Below are 15,146 nucleotides of genomic sequence, written 5' to 3' on the forward strand. Positions count from 1 at the left end.
CAGAATTTTATGTTCCATGGACAGGTGTGCGCCGCGCTCAGTGCGCCCATCCACAATTAAGCAGGCAATTCGGAGCAATCGTCAGCGATTTTTCGTGGCCCGTCCAACATTATGGTTGGGGGACAGGCCAATCAGCCAGGCGGCCTTTACATTTTTGATGAAACCTCATCCGATGGCGGGATGAAATCTCCGCTAGGGTTTAAAAGAAAAATAAGTATCGGTTGGATAGCATTTTAATGAGGCATGCTTTCAAGCGCTCGCCTGTGCTGCCTGGACATTTCTTTTGCAGCTTCTTTGGGCTTTATTCTATTACGCGCAGGTCCGCAGCTCCCTGGAGGCAGCTGACTGCCTTCAGCAAACTCAGCGGAAGCGCTCACCCACGCCAGCGGTGATGCCCTCTCCTCCCCCGCCCCCCCCCACCCACCACCGCGGCAGTGCTGTGCCTCTCAATGAGCGTTTTGTGCCAGCTGGCCGTTAATTGGCCAGCCAGCGTGAAATCGCGGTCAGGGGCCTGTTTCCTGACTGCTCCTGGACCCACTGATCTCGCGTGCCAGCAAAGGAAAAATTCAGGCCCAGGATTCTATAGGAAAGCAACTAACGTCAAACAGCCACAACGTTCAACAATCTACACCTCAAGGACAAGGAAAGAACTTAACTGTATATTCTTTTAACTTTTATTTGGACTTTACTTCTTCCTTCTGAGATCTGTGTGTGTGCGCCGTGCAACTTTATTATTTTTGATGGGTTTAATAACTAGAAAACTTGCTCTTTTTTTGACTTAGTAAAACCTGGTTTGATTGGCTCCTTATTAACAAATAAATACATTTGGATTGGAAAAGGCGTTCATGGGGAAAAGAAATTTTTTAAATCTTTGTTGCCATCAACTGAGGGGGTTGAAATAAAGGGGAGCCAATTCACTCCTCCTCAATTGGTCATAATGCTTGGAACTATATTGCCGTTCCTTCACTGTCACTGTGTCAAAATCCTGGCACCCTCTAGCTATTGGACTTTGGGTGTACCCACACCACATGGACTGCAGTGGTTCAAAGAATTGGCTCACCACCACCTTCCGAAGGACAGTTAGAGATGGGCAACAAATGCTGGCCTAGCCAATGACGCTCACATCCTGTGAAAGAATTTAAAAAAACCCTGATGACAAGCGCTGTATCCTCACGAAGCCGAGATTATGTAGGATGCAGCAGACCATGGCAAATGGTGACACAAGCTCTGCCAAGTGCTGCCAGCCTACTTAAGAGTTGTTCAATCAGTGGAAGCGTTGTTTAAGCACCGTAATGGCTTTCTTGATGAGATTTTGTGTGACAAAGACTGTCATTATATGCATTCTGCCAACGTAAGTATGATTGTGCACCAGAGTTATGAGGCAAGTGGTCAGCAGATAGCCCTTATCACCCAGCAGCCAGGCTCTGATCTGATATGTGCGCTCTAATACTGAGGGAACAGCAGACTGGCACGGGACAAAGGCATCGTTACTGTTGCCAGGATAACGGGTATTCATCTGCATGATATGCTGAACATAATCACATAGCAATTGCACTTTCAGATTATAGAAACCTTTGTGGTTGTTGTACATCTGGTACTGAAGCAGTCTGTGCCCATATGCAGTCAGGCCTTGTCAACATTCAGGCTTGGGCTGATAAGTGGCAAGTAACATTCATGCCACACAAGAGCCAGGCAATGACCATCTCCAACAAGAGGAAATCTAACCAACTCCTCTTGACAGTCAATGGCATTAGCATTGCTGAATCCCCTAGCATCAATATCCTGGGGACTATTATTGATCAGAAACTGAACTGTACCAGCTATATAAATACTGTGGCTACAAGTCCAGGTCAGTCACTGGGGCCCAAATTTTTGCCCCTCAGTCAAGAGCACAGGGTCGGGAAAATTCTTAACTCTGCAAAGTCAAACTGGGAGAAAGTGCCCTGAGCAATAGCGATTTTCATTCTGGGGCCAGGTGGCTGCTGGAGTCAGGCCCACAGTCCTGGAAACAGTTCGGAGGCAGCCACGGGAGCTGCTGAGTAATGAGGAGGTCTGGTTAAAAGGCCCATATTGGTGCTCTGGATTTTTTCCCAGTTGTTCGATTGAATATTAGGCCCTCTAACCCTCATCCCTCACAGTCCCTCATACTCAGCCACTTCCCATGCCCTATCCATGCCAACTTATGCCAACCCATGCCCCCACCAACCCCCAAAGCCCCTCATACCTCGCTGTCAACCTATTCTCTTCTACCCAATACCCATGACCCCTCATAACCTCTATGTCAACAGAGCCGGCACATACAAACCCATGACCCCCACTCATCCCCATCACCCTTAAACCTGCTCTGACAATTTAGTGCCAACCCATGGCATCCTATAATGCCCTCCAGTCATTTCCATAGTCCTTTATAACCCCTATGCCAACTTAGTGCCAACCTATGACTCCTATCATCCCCACGGCCCTTTATGGTCCCTATGCTAACTTAGTGCCAATTCATGCTAACTTATGACCCCCGCCTATCACCCTTTGCTCTTACACTCTCCATGCCAACACGGGCAGACTTGTTGATAAATTCAATACATGTAAATCCCTTCAAGTTCTTAATCCGATATAAAAACAAATGTTTTCTTCAAATACTTAATCTCTTATAAAACACACATTTATATTAATAGCCCCAAATCAAACACAGCTAATCTCTTTATAACCAATTGAGGCTGTAAAACTGTGAACCTGCAGCACACTCCTTACCCCACCCCCCATCCCACCCTATCCCCCACTGTGGTAAGGATAGGTTGCGGAAGCAGTCAAGCAGAAATAATACTATAATGATAGTGCTCAGAATTATGTCAACAAGTGTCTAGTGAAAATGCAAGCAGAATTTTTTTCAAAGCAGTCTGGCTGTGTTTTTTTTTAATTTAAAGGGCAGGTGTTTTAAATGACTTGACAGCTTGGTAGTTACACAGAGCTTATCCACTTTTTATGCACATTCATGTCTACTCTTAACAATCCCAAAGGGGTACCTGATCTCTCCCAAAGGGTATCTGACCTCTCCCAAAGGGGTATTTGACCACTCTTAAAGGGGTACTTCACCTGTCCAAAAGGGTACTGTTCCTCTCCAAAGAACTCTGGTAGGTTCAGACCTTTTTCTCAAATGTCTAAAACCCATGAGTCTCTGAAACTTTGATGCCCAATTCTGCTTCTGTTCAAAGGCAACTACACCTTTAAATGTGCAGCAGCCTCCGTGAACTGCTGATGGGTAAAATAAGTCCCATTCGCCTGTTCCCCATCCTCTATGAAAATGGTGGATGCCGGGTTTAGGGACAGGACTTCTGAATTTCAACTTGGTGCCATCTTGGCTAAGGCTCAGAGCTCTTCTGTCTTTACAAAAATACAGGCCTGTGAATATTGAGGTGAGTAACTCACCTCCTGGCTCCCCAAAGACAGTCCAGTGGATAAGGTCTCCTCCCCCCTCCTCTTCCTACCCCTGTGAGCAGCTTGTCCCCTCTGTACTGCCTCTGTTCAATCTCCTTGACATGCCACACACCAAAGTGTGATGGTGACTACAGCACTCATGATTGGGCACAGAATATTTGAAGGCAAAACCAAGGCCTTCACCAAGTGCAAAACCATTCCCTGTCAACTTCGCCAACTTTAAACAGCAGTAGAAAACTCACAGCATTTCTATAAACTCAGACAGAGTCGGTAGAATTCAATTAGCAACTTAGCTGAAAGTAGCTGATGATTGTTTTGAATAATGCCATTCTGGGTCCTTCCTTCAACTGAATGTGTATTTAAGAGAGGGATTTAGCTGGAGTGTTGAAGTTGGGAATTACTCAGCTGGTATCAAATCAGTGTCACATGATGACCGGAGTCACATACTATTGGTGCACAGTCCTAATAACTGTGCTAATGCCCTCATCAAAATGGCTTCCAGTGCATGCCACACCAGGAATGTGTACATGCAGCTTAGAATCCATTATGCACCCAAAACAAGCATGGTGCAAAATTACTGATGCTATGGTGCTAAATGTTATGGCTTACATTTTAAGGATCATTTTTTGATACTTTCAAGTTAAATGCATCCTGGAAAATAACATTTCCTCACAAAGGAAATATATTTTGTGATCTTTGTTGGAGAACAAGCAAAGACAGCTCCTTGTCTCGGAAACTGGTCTTTACTTCATTTGTCTCACCTGTTCAGTTGAATGTGTTGGCTTGAAGGCAAAGTGCTGTTGGCATTCAGCATTAATAATCAAAAAGGACTGTCAATGGAACCAAGTGGTGAAGTAAAAAAAATCAACTCTCAGCTCTATGTTTTCTGTTTACAAAAGTAGTTTCACCAGTGAAACCACTCAGCAAAAAAACCCACAAATATTATTACCTTCATTGAAGAATTCCTGCCGTGTAGACAAATAGCAAATTCTTTGCTGCATAATTGTTAGTCAAAATGTATTCTAATAGATTTGTAAATGGTTACTTAACAGGCTAATTCTTTTCCTGGCATACTCTTTGGAATTTTGAAATCGAGTATTGCTGAAATAAGACACGTCAAAACTTTCGTCTAGCACTCATCAGGGCCTTTTGCAAGGTTATCAATATAAGGGGAAAACAACAATTTATAATGTATGAAAAGAGAGAGCTGATTGGTTGGCAAGTGGACTCTGATTGGTTGAGGCATTCCCATGGAGAATGTACCAGTGATGGCAAATGACAGTTAACTGCAAAACATTGTTTGAAATTTAAACCAGGCAGCTTGACCCCAATTGGTCAAGGCATTGCCCTGAGGAATGAAATAGCGAATGGCTGTCACATATTTTGTTTACCTGAAACAGGCACAATGTGTGTACATGTTCTTTCTGTCTGCAGACAACAGGGCCCAGTGTATTAATATATGTAGCTTCCAGTACATGCAAATGCACCATATTGCGAGCCCGAATGACAATCTTAAATTGGTTGTCAGCGTAATTTTTGACAGTCTTTAGGATGTTTGGTTTACATACCTAGCATCACGCTGGCACTGAAATTCATATACCACATTACTCATTTGTGTACCACATTACTCATAAGTAACTGCCATTCGCTGACTCATTCCTCAGGGCAATGCCTTGACCAATCAGGGTCAAGCTGCCTGATTTACATTTCAAACAATGCTTGGTAGTTAACTGAAACAAAAACAAAAATAGCTGGAAAAACTCAGCAGGTCTGACAGCAACTGCGCAGAGGAACACAGTTAACATTTCGAGTCCGAATGACTCTTCATCAGATGCTGTCGGACCTGCTGAGTTTTTCCAGCTATTCTTGTTTTTGTTTCAGATTTCCAGCATCCGCAGTATTTTGCTTATATCTTGGTAGTTAACTGTCATTCATGATCATTGGTGCATTCTCCATGGCATTGCCTCTATCAATCAGAGTCCACTTGCCAACCAATCAGCACTCTCTTCTCATACAGTATAAATTGTTGTTTTCTCCTTATTTTTGTATTCTTGCGAAGTGTCCTTCTGAATGCAAGACGAAAATCTTCTACGTGTCTCTTTTTTCAACAATACTCAAGTTCTGCATTGCCAAACAATAATTTTAAATTTCAGTATATATATTAAATTCAGTGGAGAAATGACCCGTATAGTGTTAATTAATCAATGAAGTAATATATTCAATGTATGAAACTAATTGTCCTGTTCTTGTCTCAAACCTTATGATTCCACTTTCAGGAAACACTGCTACTCTAGTGAAAGCACTGAATGTACTAAACACAACAGAACAATCAATGCAACAATCAATGAGGAATCAAATTGTTTTAACTAGTCTCAGGAGAAAAATTTAGTCCCTTCCATCATCAACTGTCCCTTAAATGACTTTGAGGTTTCTTTCCATGATCCTGTCCAGCAGGCCATCCTAGGTGTTAATCATTTTATGTAGAAACATTTGCTGACATTAGTCTTAAATTTGCTTTTTATCAGTTTGAACCGATGCCCCTTGCTCTAGTTTCATAACACATCACAAATTAAGACCTCTGGATTTATTTTTTCTATATTATGTAAGATATTGTAGAGCTTTACAATCTCCCCAAGGCTGAAGAGCCTAAATTTCTCCAGTTTTTTTCCACTTAACTTTAAATCTCCCACACTAGAAGAAAACCTTGTAGTCCTTCTATATATCACGTTTCCTTTGATGAGCAAAGCTATTAACAATCAATTTCTTTTTGAGGTGTAGTCACTCGTTAATTGCTCTCATCAAATGACCTTATCATTGCTAGGTACTTATTCAAAAAAACACCAATCATTTAATATCTTAGCAGCCATTTTACTTATCTCAATTCTCAACACAAGAGCACACTGACATTTCCCTTTAGTGGTTTTTTTCTACTTGTCATTGCTGCATTGTAAGCCAGTGATCCCATTGTGTTCTTCACGTGCATAATGCATTTATTCGAAATGAAATATATGTACTACTCATTATAATGAGGGAACTCTGTAATGATAACTTCTGTACTGAAATCTATCTGTGCCTGCACCTGTTAGTTACGCACAGCAGGACTGCCCATTAGCTAAGCTGATGGCCTCAATTTCAGTATAGAAATTATCATCCCACCAGGATATGGTAAATTAGAAAATTCTACTAGTGTTTGCACAGCAGATCAACGTTGCACATATGTGGCCCTCTCAGATGATTAATGACAGAATGTAGTGCTCAAGTATCTGCAGAAACTACAAGATAAACAAAAGATTTAACTCTTATTTCTAATATTGAATCAAAACATTGCTGCCTGATATTAATGAAAATTGAGCTAAAGTCATTCAGGCAGCTCAGTTTTGCCACAGGGGAAGAAAGCTGCAAAGTGTCTTTGTTTATTTACAGTTGGTGCCCCTCACGTCACCTGGTATACACGGTGTGGGCATCTTTACAATCATAGCTTTAAGGAAGAGCTTCCACTTCTGCCTCTGGTGCAGATTCAAGTTGTGGATCAGACTTTTCATAAATGACCAACCTGCAAATCTTCTACTTGGTTTAGCCCGAATGTATCACAGCGAGCTGTAGGCAGTTAATGTAATATCTCTTGGAGCACATTAGTGGGTCAGAATCAGGTCCAGTACGAATCCTGAGAGTCTGCATTTAACTCTGCTCGTCTGACCCAAACCAAGTACACCTTTTGTGAAACTGTACAAGTGAGACATAGGAAAGATCTGCCCTTCCTATGTTTTCTTCCCCCGCCACTACCACACCACTTCCCCACCCTCACCCCACCCCACCACCGACCACCAACCACCCCCCCCCAACACTGCTGCTCCCTGTCAATTTATTTTGAAGTCCAAAGTATTCTTAGACTGAATATAACATGAACTCTGCTTATGGCATGTCAGGATTTTAGTGAAAAACCGAATAAAAAGTGAAAATTAACCAAAGGAAAATGGAATGAACTCCTCATAAAAAATCTTAAAGTACTGTTGCTTTCTTTATGACTGTATCAGAACCTATGATACATCTATTACACTGTGTGATTTACAATGGATCCAAAGTAATTACCTGGGACTTCTTTGAAAACAATCAGCTTATCCCACTGAAAATCCTATCGGTTCCTTTAGTATGCATCAAATATATAATACTGCAACAAGTTGAACTGTATACTTTAAAAAAGCACAGTAAATATTGGCAACTTATAAAACCCAGGTCTCCATAACTCACAATGCTTTCTTTTAAAAACTGGATAAATAGCTTCCCTTGCACAGAACAAGTCATTTGGAATAATTTCTATCCTATTTTAAACTTTTGAAATTCAGATTCCTCCAAAATAATCATTTCGAATTTGGTTACACCATTGCACACATCCGAACATCTCTATGTCTCACCTTACTTATCAGTTTATGTATGTTCATAATATATGTTTGATTTAAAAAAGAAACATGATTTGTTTCTATTAAACGTTACAGAAAATAACGTACCTTAGTTTCTCGTCCGAAAAGCTTATAAGTTGAACCCAGCTCAACTGTGCAGCAGTTGACTATTCCTGATAGTAACCCACTGATTTACTGAAGATGGTCTGGTTGACCACGTGCTGGAATATACAAAGGAAACACGCACAGGGTGGGTGACATGGGGAGGGGTCTTCGCATGGCCAATGATTCCACAGGATTTTACGCATATTCCGTGCATTATAAAAGGAAAAATTGGGAGCTATCAGCTGAAATCAGCCATCCTGGAAAAGGAAGCATGGGATTGGCAGCAGGAAGGGATCTCCCATCCTGCGGAAGAATGATTAGGATCAGCTTTGCATGTGACAGCTTCCCAAATTGGTCAAGAGTTCTCAATTTAGAAATGGTGAGAAGCAGTTACTGGCAAGCAGTGTGTTGTATCCCAAAAATATTAAGCAGCGTTATTAATGAAATTATCATTTGAAAAGCAATGATTTGTGACAAGGGTGTATGTCAATATCCTAGAAGCAGGTTCATTCTAAGGGTTTTGCTTTCCTGTAGCCCATTGTTTGAATAATTAAAAATAGGTTTTGAGGCAAAGGTTGATCCTGTAACAGGCTGTTTTAAAATTTAGGCAACATTGACAATGAAGGTTATCTTTTTTACTAAAAGGTTGACTGCCTTTCCTTAGATTTAATCTTCCCATCCACCCAATTCCCTTGAGATTTTCTTCGGACTCCACTGGACCGGATTCTTCTCTAGGTTCAAGAGGATTAGAAGAATTTTAGGCTGAGCAATGGTCTTTTTCCTTGCTGATAAAATATCCATACTAGATTTACTTTCCAGGATTATATCCAATAGCAAGAGCAGCATTTGCAGCAACACTGGAAACTAAACAAGAGGTTGTTAATCAAAGGCACCAAACTTCTATTAGGGAGGGTTTTTTCTGGTGCTTCTGACCACTTAGTAGTGACAAATATGAACTGCTGCTGTCAGTGACTCTGACCAGGGGTAGAGTGAACTCTCACAAAAGGACTATTGAGAACAAACCTTTTAAGCCCAAGCCCAAATAGAAGCAAAGGGCTGAGACCAGGCACGGGGGCATTTCTGTACCGAGATTGGACGGAGAGGCGTTTCTGGACTGACGACTGGAGTGGGATTATTCCTGAGCTGAAAATCTGAGCAGAAGAACAGGCCCCAAGATGCTTTCGCTCATATCAAAACCATGGCTTTTTTGCAGCTAGTTTCCAGATAACAGGGAAGCGACCACAACGCCTCCTGGCATCTGTCCTGGGACGCCTTTCTCCTGATTTCAAAGCCGTACCTGTTATTGCATATAGCACTTGGCTGCTCCATTCTCTCAGGACCTGCTGCACTTTAATGCCAAGAGGGATTTTGCCAATATTTCAGTGGCTTGGTGGATCATTTGATCACAGTGAAACATTGTGAATTAGGAATAAAAAGCAAACAAGCAACACTGTTTAAATCAGATGAGTAGCTCGGTGAGACAAATCAATGATTATCAGTTGCAGTGTACTTTGCAAGATGAAAGGAAATACTGCTACTTATTTTTCACAAAGTGATTTATGACACCCAGTTTGCGCTTCCTTTGGTGCAATGGGAAAGTAAACATGCTTCAGAAAAGGAGTTTTCCTCACATCCTGGACACTTTAGTTTATACTAATGGATTATTTCTCAAAACTTAGTATATCGCCAATTCAGAGCATTGGAAGAGAAACTTCTTATGAGCTCTTCTTCTGGACGGCAATGAGTAATTCGATGACCAAAATATACATAAATCTTTTGCAAAATAAATTTTATTTGCTTGTATTTTTTTTCTCAAATTTCACCCTGTTCTGCCCTGCATGTGCTGACAGCTCTTCATGTGTAAGTCTCGATATTAAGGTGCCATTATTTATGGGTGTGGTAACGTGGAATGCTATGCACCTTTCAGACCATATGACTGTATAGACCAATTGCTATACAGCACCGGCTGCTTGGGTAACTGTAAGTCTAGAGCTGGAGGTGATTGTAGAAGCACACATTATGCTATTGCTCTGTTCTTAGTTCCAATAAGCGACAAGTGTTTGTTCAATTAATCAGTTTCTCTGCCTATATTGTTTCAAGCACCAACTTATGTGTTAATATCGAGGGCGCAGCTAGCGTTCACCGGACAAAGTGAACCTAAAACATAAAACTGGTGACATAGATAAACCAGATCAATTGACGGGAATCAAGAAAGCCACGGTAAGCCAGTTACATTACTTAGCCACTACCTTGAAGCCATTTGAAAGCGCAGTCTCCATAGTCATCGAGTGTGCCGCAGTTTGGGCAACTTGAACCATTCGACCCCGTTTCCGATGACTGGTCTCATTGCGTTGAAAGCCTAACATTCTTCTTTACTGCTGACAACATCACGGGGGAGGACAAGAAGAGGGTGATTCCTTTGTCCACATGTGCAAGCAAAACGTATGGGCTGATCCACAGTCTCACGTCACCTAACACCCCCAATACAAAGATAAAAACAAAAAAACTGCGGATGCTGGAAATCCGTTCGGTCGAAGGGTCATGAGAACTCGAAACATCAACTCTTTTCTTCTCCGCCGATGCTGCCAGACCTGCTGAGTTTTTCCAGGTAATTCTATTTTTGTTTTGGACCCCCAGTACAAAGACTTTCGCTGAAATAGTAAACATCGTCAAAAACCACCTGAAGCCAAAGCCCTCAGTCACTATGCAGTGTTTTAAATTCAATTCGAGGAATAGATTTCCAGGAGAGACACTCACTGGCTAGGTAGCTGCTTTAAAGGAATTAACGGAATATTGTGAGTTCGGAACTTCAATTAGTGACATGTTGAGAGACTGATTGATATGCGGAATCGGGGACGATGCTATTCAAAAGCGATTGTTATCTGAAACTAATCTAGACTTCAGTAAGGCATTAGAATTAGCAACAGTCATGGAGAGCGCTATCAGAGACTCGGAGGCAATGAAAGATACACAAAATGGTGCCGTCCATCTTGTAGGGTGGGACTGACCTGTAACAAAAATGCCAGACTCCGCAGAAAGGTGGGGGACACCCACTATGTACAGACCATTGAAGAACAACAGTATTACAGTGAAAACCCACAACATTAATGAGAGAAATGCATCCAGGCAGCCTGCAGGCAATCGACAGTTCAGAAATATCGAATGCTTTTTCTGCCAATGCAATGGTCACAGAATGCGGCACTGTCAATATAAGCTGAGACAGCATTTTAAAAACAAAGGTAGAAATTGCGAAATCTGTCTCATTGAAGAACAAGAGGAAGCAGAATCTGATATCTGTTCCTTATACAACCTGCAAGTTGGTAGAACTGAGCCAATCCAGGTAGTCAATGGAGTCAATGAACAACCCATCAAGATGGAGGTCAATGCTGGGGCATCAATGTCTGTCCTAGGGGGACATACATTAAGGTACTTGAATAAAAGAGTCCATCCTTTGAGCTTGGAAGAATTGGGCACTAAATTAAAAACATGTACAGGTGAAGAAATAAGAGTGAAAGGGATACGTCAAGTCCTGGTGCAGTATGGGGATCGGTCTGCAAATGTACCCCTTATAGTAGTAGCTGGGGCGGGCCCCAATTTAACTGGCCGCAACTCGCTCAAAGAGATTAAATTGCAATGGGCCAAGATTTTAAAAATCAGAACGAGAAACTTATAGGAATTGTTACAAAAGTACGCTTCCATTTTCAGTGACCAGCTAGGAAGGATTTGTGGGCTGCAAGCCAAAATCCACATAGATCCTAACGCAACCCTCAGATTTGTCAGAGTCAGACCAGTCCCTTATGCTCACGGGAAAAGGTTGAGACCAAGATAAACAGGCTGGAAAGATGGGTATCTCACAATTGGTGCAATTTTCCGAGTGTGCAGCACCCATAGTACCCGTACTGAAGCCAGACCAAAGTGTTCACTTATGCGGTGACCATAAATTAACTGTAAACAGAATGGCCAAACTTGATAGACACCCGATACTGAAGATTGATGAATTATACTCGAAATTGGCAGGGGTCAGCACATATTCAAGACTCGACATGAGCCAGGCCTACCAGCAGATAGAATGGGAAGAAGGCTCTCGGGAATTTGTGACCATCAATACACATCGAGGATTGTATCAATATACTCGACGACTCTTTGGGGTCTCATCAGTGTGTGCTACTTTCCAGCGTACCATGGAAAATCTGCTTCAGGGACTGCCCCAAGTCGTCATTGTTTATCTGGATGATGCCTTAGTCACTGATGAAGAACACTTAACTAATTTGGAGGAGGTGCTGAAACGCTTCTCACAAGCCGGGGGTGCGCTTGAAATGAGAGAAATGTATTTTCCAAGCAAAAGAGGTAGTTTACTTAGGCCATAAGATTGACGTACAGGACCTTCAACCCGTGAAAGAAAAAGTTAAGGCTATTCAAGAGGCACCTATACCAAGAAACACTACAGAACTAAAGGCCTTAGGCATAATAAACTACAATGGACGATTTCTCACAAATCTATCAACTGTACTAGCTCTGCTGTGCGCATTGCTTAAGAAAAATCATAAATGGATTTGGCAAGCTCCACACCAGGATGTGTTTCTGAAGGTAAAGCAGTTGTTAAGATCATCAGCCCTACTGGTCCACTTTGACCCAAAGAAAGAATTGATTTTAACTTGCGTTGCATCCCCTTATGGAGTAGGGGCTGTACTTTCATATCGGATGTCAGATAGCTCCAGACGACCCATTGGTGATACATCTCGCGTGCTCAGTGCTGCAGAACGAAGATATTCTCAAATTTAAAAGGAGGGCTTCTCTGTTGTGTTTGGTGTTGGGAAATTCCATCAATACCTCTTAGGTCGTCATTTTCACATTATATCTGACCACAAGCTCTGCTGGGATTATTTCGAGAAGCTAAGGTGATACCCCCATCGCACCCACTCGCATCCAGATTGTGGCCACTGATATTGACTGCTTACGAATAAATTTTTATTCACCAATCGGGAAGTCAGACTGCACATGCTGAGGCACAGAGCTGCCTCCCCCTGCCAGATAACAACATAAAGGTTCCAATTCCCCAGGAACTTGTTTTAGTATTGAAATTTTTGGATGAATTCCCTGTCCAGGCCAAACAAATCAGTGAGTGGACAAGCCAAGATTCACTTCCATCTCATGTCTGGGAGCGGGTCTTGAACGGATAGTCAGGACAGCCGAAGTCTGTTGACATGAAGCCCTATTTCAATTACAGATATAAGTTCACCTGCCACCTACTAGTCCGGGGAGCAAGGGTTATTGTGCCCCCGAGAGGGCGAAGGCCATTACTGGCCAAATTTCATAGCGCCCACCCTGGCATTCTAGGATGAAGATGCGCTGGTGCAACAACTTGTGGCGGCCAGGGACGGATGTGGACCTCGAAACCCTAGTCACAAGATGTCTTCAAAAGCTACCCCTCTTAGCTCCATTGCACCCCTGGGAATGGCCGGAGCAGCCATGGGTACGCGTCTGTGTTGACTACGTGGGGCCCTTCTTGGGCACGATGTTCCTTTTACTAATAGATGCCCACTCCGAGTGGATGGATGTCTACGAAGTCTGGTCACCCACGTCTGCTGCCACCACAGACTGTTTGCGACAGAGTTTTGCAATGTACAGGTTACCAGAGGTGCTCGTGTCGGATAACGGGACTGCATTTACCAGTGGGGAGTTCCACAGGTTTACAACCCTCAACAGAATAACTCATATCAAAACCTCGGCTTACCACCCCGCCTTCAATGGTTTGGCTGCGTGGGCGCTCCAAACCTTAAAGTCTAGGATGAAAAAGCTGGACGGGCATTCCATCAGCACCAGGTTGTCATGGTTCCTGTTCGCACACCAGCCAACACCATGCACGGCCATTGGTATTGCCCCCGCTAAATTACTAATGAAGAGACATCTCCGCATCCATCTAACTCTTATCATGCCAGATTTAGAGGGGAGGGTGGAGAGAAGCCAAGATGCCCAGGAGGCCAGACATGACGGCCATAATCGTGGAAGAAATTTCATGGTGGGAGATACAGTTTTCGTGAAGAACTTTGGAGATGGGTCCAATCGGCTTTAAGGCGAAGTGAATACAGTGACAGGACCTCTCTCCTATAATGTGTCGATAAATGACTGAATAATTAGATGACACATGGATCATCTCTGGAGAAGAGAGTCCCACAAGAGGGAATGTAGTCATCATTTGTGTTTGAGTCTGCACCGCAAGTGGAAGAACTGCCACATGATTTGGAAGTACCGGTGGGGCCTATTGGACCAGAGAGGGTTGAAGACACAAACATGCTGACTTCCACTGAAGAGCCTGGTAGACTAAGGAGCAGTCTTGGAAAAACCAGCCGAGGCCATTGAGCTACGTCGCTTGGCACGTCTGATGAAGCCTCCTGAGAGACTTGACTTGTAAATAGTTATTCACGTAAATAATCTGGATGCTGTGAAGCTTGTCAACTGTACTTTCAAGTAAAGGGGGAGGGATGTGGTAAAGTGGAGTGCTATGTACCTTTAAGAGATTGTAGTTAACTGACCATGTCTCTGTATCAACCAATTGTTATACAGTGTGGACTACTTGTGTAACTACAGGTCTACAGCTGGAGGTGATTGAAGAGGCACACATGGTGTTAGTGGTCTATTCTTAGTTTCAATAAACCACCAGTGTTTGTTCAACCAATCGGTCTCTCTGCCTATATTGTTTCAAGCAGCGACAAATGTGTTAATATCAAGGGCGCAGCTAACGTTTGCCGAACAAAGTGAACTTGATAACATAAGACATAAAAATGGGGATGTGAGGAGTGAATGGAAAGGTGGGGAGGTCAGAGTGACTGGGAAACCCAGAAATGCAGCTAACGTGGAGTTGTTTTCGAATGTAATGGCAGATCTCGTTTTGATCCATTTTCCTCCATTTCCTTGGCTAGCAGACAGACAGAGTGAGGGGCTGTAATAAATGAAAATTAAAAATGCTGCCAATAATCATCAGGTCAGGCAGCATCTGTGGAGAAACATAAGTAATGGGTGGAATTGTCCCAGGTTTGCACAAAGTGAGGTAGCAGGCAGGAAAAAGGGCCTTTTACCCACCGGCCGCAATGGTGGTTTTTTGCGCTGTATCCGCTCATTCACAGTGCATCCCACCTCAGTAACAACAGGAAACACGCTGGATCACTGGCAGGGCAGCTTCTGGTTTTCCAGTCCCATAGTCACCTCAGGCCT

At 42.9% G+C, this 15,146-nt stretch overlaps 1 protein-coding gene across 1 annotated transcript in view; it reads right to left on the reverse strand.

Moving 5' to 3' along the window:
- Positions 1-7,997, reverse strand: part of sema6a (sema domain, transmembrane domain (TM), and cytoplasmic domain, (semaphorin) 6A) — a 166,982-nt gene extending 158,985 nt beyond the window's left edge. The window contains exon 1 of the mRNA XM_041186608.1: positions 7,938-7,997. The gene's annotated coding sequence lies outside the window, so the exon portion shown is untranslated. The remainder of the gene's footprint in view (positions 1-7,937) is intronic.
- Between the last annotated feature and the right edge of the window lie 7,149 nt (positions 7,998-15,146).

Source organism: Carcharodon carcharias, chromosome 4 (assembly GCF_017639515.1).
Source record: "Carcharodon carcharias isolate sCarCar2 chromosome 4, sCarCar2.pri, whole genome shotgun sequence".
NCBI lineage: Eukaryota > Metazoa > Chordata > Chondrichthyes > Lamniformes > Lamnidae > Carcharodon > Carcharodon carcharias.